This window comes from Papio anubis, chromosome 9, assembly GCF_008728515.1.
Source record: "Papio anubis isolate 15944 chromosome 9, Panubis1.0, whole genome shotgun sequence".
NCBI classification, from domain to species: domain Eukaryota; kingdom Metazoa; phylum Chordata; class Mammalia; order Primates; family Cercopithecidae; genus Papio; species Papio anubis.
This window is the reverse complement of record NC_044984.1, coordinates 11,520,993-11,535,810: the sequence shown is the minus strand read 5'-3', so window position 1 is coordinate 11,535,810 and position 14,818 is coordinate 11,520,993. Positions and strand designations below refer to the sequence as shown.

General features: G+C 41.5%; 1 protein-coding gene and 1 long non-coding RNA gene across 6 annotated transcripts in view; one reads left to right on the top strand and one right to left on the bottom strand.

Annotated features, from left to right (window-relative positions):
• The window catches only part of BCL2L14 (BCL2 like 14), a 43,979-nt gene extending 41,844 nt beyond the window's left edge, over window positions 1-2,135 (bottom strand). For 3 of the 5 annotated variants that reach the window (XM_021922059.2, XM_031650294.1, XM_031650293.1), the window contains exons 1-2: window positions 2,027-2,132; window positions 332-382 (exon numbers count right to left, since the gene is read on the bottom strand). The gene's annotated coding sequence lies outside the window, so the exon portion shown is untranslated. Of the gene's footprint in view, window positions 1-331; window positions 383-2,026 lie in introns of all 5 variants that reach the window. The other 2 variants (XM_031650296.1, XM_031650292.1) reach the window with 1 other exon arrangement.
• LOC108580897 overlaps window positions 1-14,818 on the top strand; it is an 85,080-nt gene that overhangs the window by 482 nt on the left and 69,780 nt on the right. The gene's annotated exons all lie outside the window — the stretch shown is intronic.

The window sequence follows — 14,818 nt, the reverse complement described above, 5'->3', positions numbered from 1 at the left end:
TCCACATTGTAAACCTATATCAAAACATCAAATTGTACTCCATAAACATATATTATTACTACTTGTTAATGAAAAATAAAAGTAAAATGAAAAACAAAGGAAAAAGAGAAAAAACCTCAAAAAAGAAAAAGAAAACAAGGTCCTGAGCCCTGTCCTGTTTTCCTTCCACTCACTACCCACCTCCTCCTCACATCTGATTGCTGAAGTCTTTCCAACTCCAACTCAATTCCACTCCTTCTTAGAGCCTTTCCAGCTCCTCCAAGGTGAGCTGGGCTACCCTTTCCCCATGCCTATACCATTGTAAGTTGTGCGCAGCTATTACAGTACTTACAGTCTTTGTTTTAGTGTCCATCATCTATGCCTCTGTCTTCACCCTGCTTGCCTAAAGAGCAAGGAGATAATATTCACTTTAGAGTCCCACTTGGCACAAGCATGGTGCTTTGCATGTATTAGACTATCATGAAACGCTCATTGAATTGGGTATTAAGATTGTGCCATGTGGACTATTTATCTTAGAAGAGAGAAGATTTAGGAGGAATGGAATTGACTCTCATGGAAGGATTCAATTCAGCTACCTAGTGCCAGAGAGCAGAATGGGGACCAGCGGCTGAAAGTCACCAGGGGGTAAATTTGATCCGGCTGTGTGGGGCGGATTCTTCCCAGTGACAACCATTTAATGAGGAGATGGGTGCCTCATGAGAGGTGAGTTGAGGGTATTCAAGCAGAGGCAGGATGGCCACTGTCAGGAATGGGGTAGAGGGGAACCCTGGGGATTCCCTGTTTATTAGCTGAGTTTCAACATTAATAGAAACCTTGGTGATGTTTTAGGTTCACATGTAGCTACAGACTACAGCAGATGCATGGGGTACCTGATACGCTAACAGGGTTGAGACAGGCCCAGCACTGCCCAGTAGACCTGAGTCTGGCTTAGGTTCATTCTTGGCTCCTGCTAGTCTAGTCTGCAAGAAGCTGTACTCGCAAAAGACCAGCTCCTTTACCCACCATCTCCATTTCTTAACTCCTCCCTCACTCTTATACACCCTGCTCACTGCTGTCTGGTGGCCCTACGAGGTCAATTTCATGCTGCACTTTACTATAGTGAAAAGTCCTGAGTTTCATCTAAAAGCATTTGATGTGTCTCAAGTTAAATTCTAAAACCTTTCAGTTTAGCTTCAGTTTATGGTGCTATTCAATCTTTATCAAGCACTTCCCCCAAAACGTCCTAAATCCATCTCTTATGCAAGCTTCCACAGGCTGCATGAGGCCCAGGATGGCTTTGAATGTGGCCCAACACAAATTCATAAACATTTTACAACATTATGAGATTTATGCACAGCCATTCTTTTTTCTTTTTTACTTTTTTCCTTTTCTTTTCTTTTCTTTTTAGCTCATCAGCTATTATTGGTGTTAGTGTGTTTTATGTGTGGCCCAAGACAATTTTTCTTCCAATGTGGCCCAGGGAAGCCAGAAGATTGGACACCCCTGTAAATAGGCTCTTAGACTCGAAGCTATAGTTTTTATAGTTCTGCCTACTCTATTTCCTTCTCAAATTATGGGTCTCATGATTCCTTTTCAATTTGGGTCCCAGATCTACTCCTACAAGCTTCTGGCTAAAACCTTTCTGTTTTTGCAGACTCCTCACTAATGAGAAGGTCCCCCTTGGCATTTTGCTCTTAGAATCTGGTTTTCCATATTTTTGAGGCTCTTTCAAGACTCCCGTCCAGCCTTTGCATGCCAGGGCGTTGGTCATGACCTCCTATTGAACCCTACCTCCTCCCAAGTCCATCTAGGTCTCTTTACAACACAGTTTTGCTCCCCCACCCTTGGCCCTGAGTGTTTCTGACACCTGGCCTCATTCCTAAGGTTCTTGCTCAGGGAGGTCAGTAGAATATCTGCCATATATCAACCTGATAAATGGATTGTCTCCCAAGCATCTTCCTTCACACATTAAATTTTAGGACATATCAAACTTAAGAGTGGACTCTATTTCAAAAGCATGTTTAGAAGGAACTTATGTAGCACTCACATTTTCCCCTTGCGTATATAACATTCTTGTAGGTGGTTAGTTCTGCCAGGCGAGTCCAGGGGAGCCCATTTAGCCTCTAGGATGAAGTGAAAGCACTGGAACCTTAGAATCTTTGGGAGTAGTAATAGTGGGATAGAATACAACTGCAGTGTAGAACAGTGTTTCTACGGGAAACTATTTTCAGAGTTCCGCCTTGGATTGCTGGGACTCCTTTTTTTTTTTTTTTTTTTTTTAGATGGAGTATCGCTCTATCGCCCAGGTTGGAGTGCAGTGGTGCGACCTCAGCTCACTGCAACCTCTGCCTCCTGAGTTCAAGCAATTCTCCTGCTTCAGCCTCCTGAGTAGCTGGGGCTGCAGGCGCTCGCCACTAGGTTCGGCTCATTTTTGTATTTTTAGTAGAGACGGGTTTTCACCATGTTGCCAGGTTGGTCTCAAACTCCTGACCTCATGGTCCACCTGCCTTGGCCTCCCAGAGTGTTGGGATTACAGGCGTGAGCCACCGCACCTGGCACTGGGATTCCTTTAACTGCCTGCAATGAGACTGGGCAGCCCCCTACCCCCTATTAAAAGAAAAGAAAAAACACCCCCTGCAATGTATTGAGGAATCGCTGCGTACCGGGCAGTGCAAACTCATTATCAGTCATGTCGCTTCATCCTCACATGAACTCTGTGAGCTGGGCACGGCTGATCTCCATATTTTACTAATAAAGGTATGGAGGCTAAGAGACCGCTCTCGGTGGCTTTCGACAGGGATTCTCATAACATAAAGTCTGGGTGGGTGCTAGGAAAAGAATAAGGAGTCTAGAAAATTGAAAAGGTGAGCAGAGAGTCAGAGATGGCGCAGAAGATGGAATAAAGATGGGGGCAGAGGCAGCCTGGCTCAGGGTAGGACATTTGTAGACATTATAGAGAGTCGACCGTTGAACAAGACGAATTTGAACTGCACAGGTTCACTTATACACAGGTTTTTTCCAATAAAATCCACACTGAGTGTGCCTGCCTCTCCTGCCTTCCCTTCCACTTCCTCTGCCTCTTCTGCCTCTGCCACCCAGAGACAGCAAGAGCAACCCCTCCCCTTCCTCCTCCGCAGCCTACTCAGTGTGCAGACAAGAAAGATGAAAACCTTCATGGAGCTCTGCTTGCGCTCGACGAAGAGGAAATATTTTTCTTCCTCATGATTTTCTTAATAACATTTTTCTTTTCTTTGGTTTCCTTTATTGTAAGAATACATTGTATATTTCATACATGAAATATGAGTTAACTGACTATGTTATCAGTAAGGCTTCCCGGTCAACAGTAGGCTCTTGGTAGTTAAGTTCAGTAGAATATTAGGCAGACATCAGCCTGACTCCTTTTTTGGGAATCAAAAGTTATACACGGATTTTTGAAGACATGGGGGTCAGCATTCCTCACTCCACATTGTTCAAGGGTCAGCTGTGTTCCCTTCCCTGTGACCTGTCTTTGGCAAAGGGGAACTCAGATCCTGTTGTAGGGTCTTTGAAACAATGGACAATGGCCACAGTGGCCCATGAGAGGGAAAAATATTTACATGGCAGTGCGGGGGATTCAGTTCCCACAAATAGGAGATTTCCAAGGAGTTCCACAACACACACACAGACACATACACAGAGACACATCCAGACACACCCAGACACACACACACAGATATACACACAGAGACACACATGCAGACACACACACACACACACATACACACACACACAGACACACACAGGTGCAGAGACACACAGACACACACAGGTGCACATACAGACACAGACACAGAGACACACACAGACACACACAGACACACACACACACACACAGACACACAGACACACACACAGACACACACAGAGGCACACATTTTCAATGCTCTTTTCCTCTTTTTCCTAACTCATTTCCCCTCCCTTGGATGAGGCAGGTAAAGTTGGGGAGTGGGTAAGAGTTACTGCAGTAAGAAGAGAAAGTTGCAATAGGTATTTTTAGTCCTGGAGGTGGTCAAGGAAGGTAGTAGAGTCCTTCAACGACCCCAGCTTTTCACCTCCTCTGCCACATATTCATGCCCGTTGCCACGTAACTTCACAGTGCCCTCCCACCAGGCATGAATCACCTGCCCTGTCCCCTGGTTCTGGGCTCAGTCACGTGACTTGTTTTTGCCATTAGTGTGTAAAAGCCGCGACTCAGATTCGGGCTGGAGAGAGGTTTGTCCCCTAGAACTTGTTTTCTTCTTCCCTTTCCCCTTTTCTTTCCTTTCCCTGTCCTGTAGTGTCCTGTCTTGTCTTGTCTTGTCTTGTCTTGTCTTGTCTTGTCTTGTCTTGTCTTGTCTCACTCCATTACCCAAGATGGAGTGCAGGAGTACAATAGTGTGATTTTTTTTTTTTTTTTTGAGATGGGAGTCTCGCTTTGTCGCCCAGGCTGGAGTGCAGTGGCGTGATATTGGCTCACTGCAGCCTCTGCCTCTTGGGTTCAAGCAATTCTCCTGTCTCAGCCTCCTAAGTAGCTGGGACTACAGGCACACGCCACCATGTCTGGCTAATTTTTGTATTTTTAGTAGAGACAGGGTTTCACCATGTTGGTCAGACTGGTCTCGAACTCCTGACTTCAGGTGATCCACCAACCTCAGCCTCCCAAAGTGCTGGGATTACAGGCGTGAGCCACTGCGCCCAGCCAGTGGTGCCATCTTGGCTCACTGCAACATCTGCCTCCTGGGTTCAAGTGATTCTTGTGCCTCAGCCTCATGAATAGCTGGGATTACAGGCGTGTACCACCACGCCCGGCTAGTTTTTTGTATTTTTAGTAAAGATGGGTTTTCACCAAGTTGGCCAGACTGGTCTCGAACTCCTGACTTCAAGTGATCCACCTGCTTTGGCCTCCCAAAGTGCTGAGATTACAGGCGTGAGCCACCGCGCCCAGGCTGGAGCTTGTTTTCTCGTGCACTTCAGCTATGGCCATAAGAACATGCCCAGGCCAGCCTGCTGAGGATGACAGATACATGAAACAGAATCAAATTCTCCAGATGACCTAGACGAACTCAGCCTGGATCCGCAGCACACACGAGCGAGGCCAGCTAAGTTCAGCAGAGTCACCTGGTCTATGTCAGCAGAACCCTGCCAACTTGTGAAAGATAAATTTAGTTTTGTATGTGTATGCCCTGAATTTTTTAAAAAAATTAACTTCTAATTTTGAGATATTTGTACATTCACATGCAGTTGTAAGAAATAATCAAGATCCTGTGTACCCTTTACCCGTTTTTTTCCAATAGTAACAGCATATAACAGCACAATGTTATAATCAGGATACTGACATTGATACTGTCAAGATACAGAACATTTTTGTTACCATAAATTTCCCTCATCTTGCCATTTTATAGCCACAACCCTTGACTTTCTGCTCCCACCCCCTCCATAACTCCTGACATCCACTAATCAACTCTTCATTTCTAGAATGCTGTCATTTCAAAAACGTTATGGAAATGAAATCATATGTAGGTAACCTTTTGAGATTGACTTTTTTTTTTTTTTTTTGAGACGGAGTGTCGCTCTGTCACCCAGGCTGGAGTACAGTGGCATGATCTCGGCTCACTGAAAGCTCCACCTCCTGGGTCCACACCATTCTCCTGCCTCAACCTCCCGAGTAGCTGGGACTACAGGCGCCCGCCAACACGCCTGGCTAATTTTTTGTATTTTTGGTATAGACGGGATTTCATCATGTTAGCAAGGATGGTCTCGATCTCCTGACCTCATGATCCGCCCGCCTCGGCCTCCCAAAGTGCTGAGATTACAGGCGTGAGCCACCGCGCCCAGCCGAGATTGGCTTTTTTCCCACTCAGCCTAATCCTCTGGAGATTCATCTAGGTTTTTGTGTTTATCAATGGTTTGTTCCTTTTTACTGTTGAATAATATCGCATGGAATGTACCACATTTTGTCTAAGCAGTCACCTACTGAAGGACATCTAGATTGCTTCTAGCTTTGAGCTCTTATAGCTTCTTCTTTTTCAATATAGCTTCTTTTTCAATATAGCTGCTATAAACATTTGTGTACAAACTTTTGTGTGACTGTAAGTCTTCATTTCTCTGAGATAAATACCCAGGAGCTCAACTGCTGGGTCATCTGGCAGTTGTATGTTTAGTTTTCTAAGAAACTTCCAAACACCACCATTTTACATTCTCACCAGCATCATATCAGTGATCCAGTTTCTCTGCATCCTTGTCAGAATTTGGTGTTGTCACTATTTTTCATCTTAGCCATCCTGATAGATATATAGAAATCCTGCATAGTGATTTCAACTTGCATTTCACCAATGGCTTATGCTGTTGAACATATTTTCACGTGCTTATTTGTTGTCTGTATATTTTCTGTGTTAAAATGTCTCTTCACATGTTTTGTCCATTTTCTAATTGGATTGTTTGCTTTCTTATTGTTTAATTTTTGCGATTTCTTTATATATTCCAGATACTAGTCCTTTGTCAGATATATGGTTTGCAAATATTTTCTTCCCACTCTGTAGCTTGTCTTTTCATTCTCTCAAAAAGGTTTTTTACAGAACAGAAATTTAAAATCTTGATGAAGTCCAGTTTATACATCTTTCCTTTTGTGAACTGTGCTTTTGGTGTCAAGTGTAAGAACTCTTTCACATGGCATTCTCCACATGTGAAAAAAAACAACACTTTACCTCATTCTAGATCTTGACTATTTTCTCCTATGTTTTTTTCCTAAGTGTTTTATGGCTTTACAGTTTACCTTTAAGTTAATGATCCATTTTGAGTTAATTTTTGCTTGAGGTGTGAGGGCTAGGTTGAGGTTCATTATTTCTGGCAATAGATATGCAATTACTCCAGCATCTTAAGTTGAAAGCCTATTTCTCCTTTGTCGAGTTGCTGTTGCACCTTGTCAAAAATCAGTTGGGCATATTTATGTGGATCTGCTTCCGGATGCTTTATTCTGTTCCATTGACCTATGTGTCTGTCTCTCCACCGATATCACATAGTCTTTATTACTGACCTATATAATATGTCTTGAAGTCAGATAGACTGAGTCACCTCCCACTTTTTTTCTTCTTTTTCAAAATTGTTTTGAAGTCCAATTTCTTTTCCTTTTCATTTAAATTTTAGGATAAGCTTGTTTATATCTATTTTTAAAACTTTCTGGGATTTTGATAGGAATTATATTAAGCCTTCATATCAATTTGGGAGAATTTATCCCTTTATTATGTTGAATCTGCTAGTCATAAACACAATATGTCACTCCCTTTATTTAGATTTTTAAATTTCTTTCATCAGCATTACATAGTCTTCAGCATAAAATCCCTGGATGTGTTTTAGTAGATTGACACCTAAGTATTCCATTCTTTTTGAGTGATTGTAAACGATATTATATTTTAAATTTTGATGTCCACATGTCCATTGCTAGTATACAAAAATACAATTGATTTTTGTATGTTTATCTCATATCCTGCAACTTTACTGGACTCAGTACTAGGAGTTTGTTTTTCTTGTATACTCCTTGGAATTTTCTCTATATAGATAATAATATCTTCCTTTTTACACTCCCCCACCCCATCTTTTTGTCTTACTGCACTGGCTAACACTTTCAGTACTATGTTAAATAAGAATGTAAATGTGAATACCCTTGCCTTATTCTTGATTTTAAGGAAAAATATTCAGACTTTCACCCTCAGGTATAATGTAGGTTTTTTTGTAGGTGCTTTTTACTAAGTGGATGAATTTCTTTTGTACTGATAATTTTCTGAGAGTATTTTTAAAATCATGAACGAGTGCTGAATTTTGTCAAATACCTTTTCCACATCAATTGATATGATCATGTGATTTTTCTTCTGTAGCTTGTTAATATGGTTGATTACACTTATTGATTTTCCAATATTGGACTAGCTTTGCCTCCCTATAATAAGCCCCACTTGGTCAAGTTGTAGAATTCTTTTTACATACTGCTGAATTTTATTTACTAATTTTTTTTCAGGATTTTCATGTCTATTTTCAAGATAGTATTGATCCGTAGTTTTCTAATTTTTTTTTTTTTTTCTTTTTTCTGATAGTTTTCTGCCTTCATCTGGTCTTGGTAGAAATAAAACCAATTATGAAGATACCATGGATTGAGTGTTTGTGTTCTAATGTTAATGTTGAAACTTAATCTCCATTGTGGTAGTGTTAACAGATGAGGCCTTTTAGGAATTTATTAAGTCATGAGGGAGAGCCCTCATGAATGGATTAGTGCCTTATGAAAGGTCTGGAGGAAACTATCTAGGCCCTTTTTGCCCTTCTATCCTTCCGCCATGTGAGGACACAGCATTTATTCTCTCAGGAGGATGAAACAAGGTGCCATCTTGAAACAGAGATAGCAGCCCTCACCAGTCTCCAAACCTGCGGGTGCCCTGGTCTTGCACTTTCCAGCTTCCAGAACTGTGAGAAAAAATTTATATTGTTTTTAATGATGCAGTCTCAGGTATTTTGTCATAGCAGTGTAAATGAACTAAGAATTCCCTCCTTATCTATATTCTGGAAGAGATTGTGTAGAATTGGTGTTAATTCTTTAAACATTTGGCAGAGTCATCTAGTGAAAGCATTTAGGTCTTGAGATTTTTTCGGGAGGCAATTTCAAAATTATGAATTAAGTTTTCCTAATACTTATAGGGCTATTCAAATTATCTGTTTCATATTGGGCTGGGCACTTTGGCTCATGCTTGTAATCCCAGCACTTTGGGAGGCCAAGTGTACATTCTGATGTGTATTAGAATGTATATGGTCTATCTTGGTGTGTGTTGAGTGTGCATTCTGACGTATATTGGAATGTATGTGGTCTATCTTGGCATATATTCAGTGTGCATTCTGATGTGTATTAGAATGTATATTCTGCTGTTGTGTCAGCTGTTCTACAAATGTCAATTAGGTCCTGTTGGTTGATAGTGTTATTGAGTTTTTCTACGGCCTTGCTGATTTTTGGTCTACTTGTTCTATCAATTGTTTAGAGAGGAGTGTTGGAGTCTCCAACTATAAATGTGGATTTGTCTATTTCTGCTATCAGTTCTATCAGTTTTTGCATTGTATATTTAGCAGATCTGTTGTTTGGTACACGCACAGTTAGTATTGTTATATGTCCTGGTGGACTGACCCTTTGATCATTATGTAATCTCCCTCTCTGTCTCTAGCAATTTTCTTTGCTCTGAAGTCTACTTTAGCTTGACATTAATATAATCATTTCTGTTTTCCTTTTTTTTGAGACAGAGTCTCGCTCTGTTGTCCAGGCTGGAGTACAATAGTGCGATCTCTGCTCACTGCAACCTCTGCCTCCAGGGTTCAAGCAATTGTCTTGCCCCAGTCTCCTGAGTAGCTGGGATTACAGGTGCCCACCACCACGCCCAGCTGATTTTTGTATTTTGAGTAGAGACGGGGGTTTCACCATGTTGGCCAGGCTGGTATCAAACTCCTGACCTCAAGTGATCCACCCTCCTCCCTCCCAAAGTGCTAGGATTACAGGTGTGAACCATAGGGCTCGACCTCGGCTTTCCTTTTATTAATGCTTGCATGCTATGTCTTTTTCTATCCTTTTTTTTTCAATCTGCATATATATATTTTAGAGAAGGGTCTTGCTCTGTCACTCAGCCTGGAGTGCAGCAGTGTGATCATGGCTTACTGTGGCCTCAGCCTCAAACTCCTGGGCTCAAGCGATCCTCCCACCTCAGACTCTTGAGTAGCTAGGACTACAGGTGCATGCCACCTTTTCCAGCTTTTTTTTTTTTTTTTTTTTAGAGATGAGAGTCTTGGTATGTTGCCTAGGCTGGTCTTTAGATCCTAGCCTCGAGCAATCATCCCACCTCAGCCTACAAAGTAGCTGGGATTACAGGTGCAAACCACCACGCCTCACTCAGGTGGGTCATATTTTTAAATCCAATCTGTCAATCTGTCTTTTAATTGATGTATTTTGGCTACTTGTATTTAATGTAATTATTGATACACTACAACTTAAATTTGCCATTTTATTTCTTGTTTTGTTTGTTCTGCTTTCTGTTTCTCTGCTCACTTTCTCTGTCTTCTGGGTTAATTGAACATTTTTCCATTTTGACTTATCTATATTGTTTTGTTTTGAGATGGGGTCTTGCTCTGTCACTCAGGCTGGAGTGCAGTGGCGCCATCTCTGCTCATCGCAACCTCTGCCTCCTGGATTCAAAGGATTCTTGTGCCTTAGCCTCCCGAGTAGCTGGGATTACAGGCGTCTGCCACCAGGCCTGGCTAATTTTTGTATTTTTAGTAAAGACAGGGTTTCACAGCGTTGGCCAGGCTGGTCTCAAACTCCTGACCTCAAGAGATCCACATGCCTCGGCCTCCCAAAGTGCTGGGATTATAAGCATGAGACACCACACAACCTATCTATAGTGCTTTGAAAGTATTTCTTTGTATAGCATTTTTAGTGGTTACTCTAAGTATTCCATTGTGTATCCATAACCTATTTCAGTCAACTGATACTCTTTTTTTTTTTTTTTTTTTTGAGACGGATTCTAGCTGTGTCGCCCAGGCTGGAGTGCAGTGGCGCGATCTCGGCTCACTGCAAGCTCCGCCTCCCGGGTTCACGCCATTCTCCCGCCTCAGCCTCCGAGTAGCTGGGACTACAGGCGCCCGCCACCACGCCCGGCTAGTTTTTTGTATTTTTAGTAGAGACGGGGTTTCACTGTGTTAGCCAGGATGGTCTCGATCTCCTGACCTCGTGATCCACCCGCCTCGGCCTCCCAAAGTGCTGGGATTACAGGCTTGAGCCACCGCGCCCGGCCGATACTCTTTTTTTTTACCTTTCAGTGAAGTATAGAACCCTTCCCCCCATAACACCCTTTTATCTTCCCCTGTTTGTAGTATGATTGTCTTAAATATTTCTTCTACATACATTGAGAACCACATCAGACGGTGTTATAAGTTTTGCTTCAATCATCAAATACAGTTTGGAAAACTCTTGAGGAGAAATGAAGTCTATTGTGTTTACCAATATTTTTGCTTACCATGTACTCTTTTCCTTGCTTTATGGTGTTCCATGCTCCTTGCATTATTTATTTTCTGTTTAGATAACTTCCTTTAGCTATTCTTCTAGGGCAGTTCTCCTGATGACTAATTATCTTAGTTTTTCTTCATCTGAGAATATTGTGATTTCCCCCTCATTCTCACAGGATATTTTTGTTGAGTATAGGACTCTGGATTGACAGTTCTTTTCATTCAGCCTTGAAAAATACTTTTGTCACTTTCTTTTGGAATACATGGTTTATGATGAGAAATCTATTTCGATTTTAATTGTTTCTGCCATGTTTTTATCTGGCTGATTTCAAGATTTTTTCTTTGTATTTAGTTTTCAGAAATTTGATTATGATGTCTCTTGGTGGGTATTTCTTTGGGTTTGTTATGTTTGGGGGTTTGCTCAGCCTCTTGAAACTGTACATTTACATCTCTTGGCAAATTTGGGAAGTTTTCAACTGTATTTCTGTGAGAACACTTTTTCAGTTATGTCTTTTTGCTTCTCTCATTTTGGAAGTCTGATGACATAAATGTTAGATCTTTTGTTATAGATCCATGGGTCCTTGAGTCTCTCTAGGTAGTCTCCACTGACATCAGGGTGGGGGTGGCCTTGTAACCTTCGGATAATAGTGAAAATCTCGAGTCTCTACTAAGCTCCTCTGATATCATTCCAGAGGAGAGGGGAGAGGCTCCTCTTTACTGCCACAAGGAGGAGGAAGTCCAGGCTCCGCTCGTGGCCTGCACCAGGGAATTATTCATTGTAAAGAGGTCAGCCTTGTTTCTAAATACCAGGCAGAGAATTGAAGAGATGGTGAGCACCAGCAACCCTGGAGTATAGCTGCTGAAAATGGTGCACAGACCAATGAATCTTTGCTCACTGCTGTGTCAAAGACGCTGCTGGTATTGAACCCTGACCTTCTCTTGGATGCCCATGTTTTTAATCCTTTGGTTTTCACTCACAGCTTAGATATCATTCCCATGGCTACTGGATATATGGGTCTGGCAGGCCTTATTGAAAGATTTATAGAATATTCCCATTTTGTGTTATGATTTAAAATACTCCAAAATAAATACCCTTGAATGTATACAATTCAGCACTTGGGTAACTGTGTCTGTAGAACAAATACCTAGAAGACTTGTTAGATCGAATGTATGCTTCAGGCTGGGCATGGTGACTCGTGCCTGTAATCCCAGCACTTTGGGAGGCTGAGGTGGGTGGATCACTTGAGGTCAGGAGTTTGAGACCAGTCTGGCCACCATGGTGAAATCCCATCTCTACTAAAACTACAAAAATTAGCTGGGTGGGGTGGTTTGTGCCTGTAATTCTAGCTACTCAGGAGGCTTAGGCACGAGAATCGCTTGAACCTAAGAGGCAGATGTTGCAGTTAGCCAAGATCATGCCACTGCACGCCAGCCAGCCTGGGTGAAAGAGTGAGACTCTCAAAAAAAAAAAAAAAAAAAAAGTTATGCTTCACAAGCCATTCTTAGGAGATAAGCCCCAATATATTAATTTTCTCTATACGGAGTTGCTCTTTTTCCCTCTGCAGCCCTTAGCATCTGAAAATATATTTGCTTTTGCTTAATTATCTCAAGATTGTTTATACAATTTTGCAACTTGATTTCACCTGGAAACATTTTTGGTGGTGGCCTAGCTATTTCTTTGATGTGCAAGCCTAACTCACTTTATCCTGACCATCTAGATCTTGTAATATTGGATTACTTGAGTTTACTTTTTCAAACTGTATCTTTGACTTATAGAGCTCAAACACAATCTGGATTTGTTTCATCTTCTTCCTTTTTAACAAATTATTTCCTTTGATTGTTGACCAAATGTGGGTTTCTCAGAATAGTGTTTGTCAAATCTTTTCAGTCTGGTATGTGCCTATATCCTTGCTAAGATAGATTATAACTGAAGGTCAGTGACACATTAATAATAAAAAGCTCCATAAGTTTTTTTTTGGAGGAAATGTGTTGTGAAATTGGAAATATTAAACAAATATGTATAGACTTTCAGTTTAGCATGGCAGATTCAATACATCCATATATCTGAGCTTCATTCCTACTCTTTCCTCCCTGTCCAAAATTACAATGAAGGACTAAAAAGGCATAAACTCATAAGGACAGAGAGAATTGGAGGGAGAGAAGAGTGAAGAAGATGAAAAGTGGTTTGAGGAATGATAACTCACTTAGCAGAGGAGGCTGAAACCCAAGTATCTCAGGAAGGGAAGATTGATGAGAAACAAAAGATTTGTTCAACAGAATACCTGAAAACTTCTGAAATTGGAGACACCAATACAGTGGAAGGGGCAAAGGAGGACAAGATCATGGAGATGAAGACAGATAAATTACTTGACCGTTTCTCAAAGGATCTTTTAGACCTCTAATCCATACCACCAGAGTATGACCTTTCTCTAACCGCTGTAGAACAAGAAGTTCCTTCTCTGGAGAAACTGACCAGAGTCTTCCACTCAGAGGATTCTCACCATCCTCCGTGCTCCCACTATGGCACTGGAATTACTGCTTGGACCCTGGTCTCCAACTCCATTATATTGAAGACCAGAGTGGAAAATCAATGGAAAAACTCAGTAAGTCCAGAGAAAATACTCACACATAATGACATTGGTTGTGGGGGTCTGCCTCATGAAAGAGCTGGCTCAACACCTGATCACTCTGTATGCTGCCAGGGGACAATACTAATTTAATCACACAGCTCCTCCAAACAACTTCTTGGTGTCTCATATGTACGTATAAATCAACAGCCCAGATCATCAGACTTTTGAGGGACGCTACCCAAATAGAAGACAGACGCCAAAATGTCTATGTGTGGGGAGAGCTATCAATTTTGAAGAAAAAGAAAATATTATGAGGAAGAGGCAAAAAACAAAATGGACTTAAAGAGAAGTTATAAATATCTTTAGAGAGATGAGAAGATATTACAGCTATGAAACAAGATGGGAAGCTATTAAAACAACACAACAACAAAAACAAAATATCAGAAGAAAGCACTCTTATAAATTAAAATAATTATAGCAGAAACAAACAAAAAAAATCAACAAAGTTTAGAAGACAAAATTGAGGAATTCTTGCATGAAGTAGTAAAAAAAAAAAAAAAAAAAAAAGATAAGAATAGGACACTGGCCCAGTGCGGTGACTCATACCTGTAATCCCAGCACTTTGGGAGGCTGAGGTGGGTGGATCATCTGAGGTCAGGAGTTCAAGACCAGCCTGACCAACATGGTGAAACCCTGTCTCTATTAAAAATACAAAAAAAATAGTTGGGTGTGGTGGTGGGTGCCTATAATCCCAGCTACTCCGGAGGCCGAGGCAAGAGAATTGCTTGAACCTGGGAGGCGGAGGTTGCAGTAAGCTGAGATGGCACCATTGCACTCCAGCCTGGGGGACAGAGCAAGACTCTGTCTCAGAGAAAAAAAAAAAGAAAGAAAGAAAATAGGGCACTGGATTGTCTCATTCCTTCTTTGCAACCCTCCTTTCTCTTGCCTCCCTGCACTTTCATGGTGGGATACTAAAACTTCCTTTCTTAGACTTTCCTGTAATTAGATTTGCCTTTTGATACATTTCTGGTCAAGGAGTCATAAGTTTCAGTCTGTAGAAAATTTCTGGAAAGGCTTTATTCTTCTGATACAACTACACCCCTTTCTGCTTCCTTCTGCTTCTTCCTTCATTCTGCCTTGAATGGGGATGGGATGGATAGAGCTGCAGCAGCTATCTTGTAGACATGGGTAAGAGACCAAGAGAGTTCCAGATATTTTGGCCCTGACAT